Raw genomic sequence first — 3,085 nt, forward strand, 5'->3', positions numbered from 1 at the left:
AATTTTCCAAGATATTATAGATCATAATGCAAAAAATCTACTTTTATCAGAAGTAACAGGCTTTATATTTCTTAAACTACACGCATTTATTAAAGTCATTACGTACATTTAAAACTTTTCAACCAGTAGTTTTATTGTTGGAATGACAAAAAGCAAGACTTGCATTGGCTACTAAGAAAGTTAGTAGCCGGTAGTCATCGGTTTAAGTAAAGGTTTTGAATAATAGTTCAATACAGTCTCCAGTATTGAGAGATAACTGAACATCCAAGTATTTTTCCTTATTATTTGTTTCTCCATCTATTGCGAGATAACTGAACTTCGAAATATTTTTTCTCCATCTACTGAGAGATTACTGAACTTCCGAGTATTTTTTCTCCATCTATTGAGAGATAACTGAACATCCAAGTATTTTTCCTTATTATTTGTTTCTCCATCTATTGAGAGATAACTGAACTTCCAAGTATTTTTCTTAATTGTTTCTCCATCTATTGAGAGATAACTGAACTTCCAAGTATTTTTTCTTAATTTTTTCTCCATCTATTGAGACAGGAGTCACCAAACTATGGCCCGTGGGCCAGATCCGGCCTGCAAGGTCAGTTCATCCAGCCCACCGCTGCACTGTGCTACAATTGAGCTAAAATATAATTATTTATATGGAAATATCTTAGATTGTAGAGAAAGCACCTGGTCCAATGTGGTTGGTTGGTTGTAGTTAAGCGCAAAGCTAAACAGTAGGCTATCTATGCTATACCCACCACGAGTATCGAAGCTCGGTTTTAGCGTCGAAAACCTACATACGTACCGCTGAGCCCCATGACCACATTGATATCAGTGTTAACCGTTTTTTTTTAAATGTGTTCAATTTACAATTATACATTAATTTTATAGAAACTGTTTTGTATACTCTCTCTCTTGATGGTTTATCAAAAAATTAAAATATATGTGAACAGCCTTAGTTACCTGAACTGAACAGATTACTTCTTTGGAGAAATAATCCAGTCAGGATTTAAAAACAAAACACGAGAAGAAACAACACCCGACATATTTGCGCTAATCATCTCCAATTTTGAATTGCTAGCATAGAGTGAAGGTATATGACGGTTACTCTTACAACGCGCCCTCAGCCCACAGCGGAAAGGAGAGTATAATTAGATTAGTTAGCCTTGATACAATATCAAATACCTAAATAAAGAGAGGTTAATGTTTCTTCAATAGATCCATTACGTGGGACATATATAATTAGATTAGTTAGCCTTGATACAATATCAAATACCTAAATAAAGAGAGGTTAATGTTTCTTCAATAGATCCATTACGTGGGACATATATAATTAGATTAGTTAGCCTTGATATAATATCAAATACTTAAATAAAAAGAGGTTAATGTTTCTTCAACAGATCCATTACGTGGGACATAGAATTAGATCAGTTAGCCTTGATGTAATGTCAGACAGTTAAATAAAGAGGCAGTTGATGGTATATCTTTCTTCATGACATCCATTACAGAGATATAGGGTTAGATAAGTTGGCCTTTATGTAATTCCTACTAGCCAAATAAAGAGAAGATCATGTGCTTTTTTATTGTTTTTTTTTTTTGCTCTAGGAGTGCTTGTAGAGTATTAGTTATATGCAGTGGTTGTAGAGTATTAGTTACTTGTAATTGTTGTAGAGTATTAGTTATATGTAGTGGTTGTAGAGTATTAGATATTTGTAATTGTTGTAGAGTATTAATTACTTGTAACTGTTGTAGAGTATTAGTTATTTGTAACTGTTGTAGAGTATTAGTTATATGTAGTGGTTGTAGAGTATTGGTTACTTGTAGTGGTTGTAGAGTATTAGTTATTTGTAACTGTTGTAGAGTATTGGTTATTTGTAGTGGTTGTAGAGTATTGGTTATTTGTAGTGGTTGTAGAGTATTAGTTATTTGTAGTGGTTGTAGAGTATTGGTTATTTGTAACTGTTGTAGAGTATTAGTTATATGCAGTGGTTGTAGAGTATTAGTTACTTGTAGTGGTTGTAGAGTATTAGTTATATGTAGTGGTTGTAGAGTATTAGATATTTGTAACTGTTGTAGAGTATTGGTTATTTGTAGTGGTTGTAGAGTATTGGTTATTTGTAACTGTTGTAGAGTATTAGTTATATGTAGTGGTTGTAGAGTATTAGATATTTGTAACTGTTGTAGAGTATTGGTTATTTGTAGTGGTTGTAGAGTATTGGTTATTTGTAACTGTTGTAGAGTATTAGTTACTTGTAATTGTTGTAGAGTATTAGTTATATGTAGTGGTTGTAGAGTATTAGATATTTGTAGTCGTTGTAGAGTATTAGTTATATGCAGTGGTTGTAGAGTATTAGTTACTTGTAGTGGTTGTAGAGTATTAGTTATATGTAGTGGTTGTAGAGTATTAGATATTTGTAGTGGTTGTAGAGTATTAGTTATTTGTAACTGTTGTAGAGTATTAGTTATTTGTAACTGTTGTAGAGTATTAGTTACTTGTAGTGGTTGTAGAGTATTAGATATTTGTAATTGTTGTAGAGTATTAATTACTTGTAACTGTTGTAGAGTATTGGTTATTTGTAGTGGTTGTAGAGTATTAGTTACTTGTAGTGGTTGTAGAGTATTGGTTATTTGTAGTGGTTGTAGAGTATTAGTTACTTGTAGTGGTTGTAGAGTATTAGTTATTTGTAGTGGTTGTAGAGTATTAGTTACTTGTAGTGGTTGTAGAGTATTAGATATTTGTAGTGGTTGTAGAGTATTGGTTATTTGTAGTGGTTGTAGAGTATTGGTTATTTGTAGTGGTTGTAGAGTATTGGTTATATGTAGTGGTTGTAGAGTATTGGTTATATATAGTGGTTGTAGATTATTAGTTATTTGTAACTGTTGAAGAGTATTAGTTACTTGTAATTGTTGTAGAGTATTTCACTGTATAGTAACAATTACTGATGTAGTGATTGTAATGTCTGAACATCCCTAAATATCTGATAAGTTCAACTAATCAGAGATAAACAATAAATGTTCCTCTGAACTAGGCCGCTGGTGATACTGAAATAATCTAGTTAAACTGACCATTAAGCTTCGTAATTTCCCC

The 3,085-nt window shown here is 32.1% G+C and overlaps 1 pseudogene; it reads right to left on the bottom strand.

Annotated features, from left to right (window-relative positions):
- Nucleotides 1-1,699: 1,699 nt before the first annotated feature.
- LOC111087339 lies at nt 1,700-2,824 on the bottom strand (annotated as a pseudogene).
- Nucleotides 2,825-3,085: the final 261 nt, after the last annotated feature.

This window comes from Limulus polyphemus, unplaced genomic scaffold, assembly GCF_000517525.1.
Source record: "Limulus polyphemus unplaced genomic scaffold, Limulus_polyphemus-2.1.2 Scaffold2030, whole genome shotgun sequence".
Classification (NCBI taxonomy): Eukaryota; Metazoa; Arthropoda; class Merostomata; order Xiphosura; family Limulidae; genus Limulus; species Limulus polyphemus.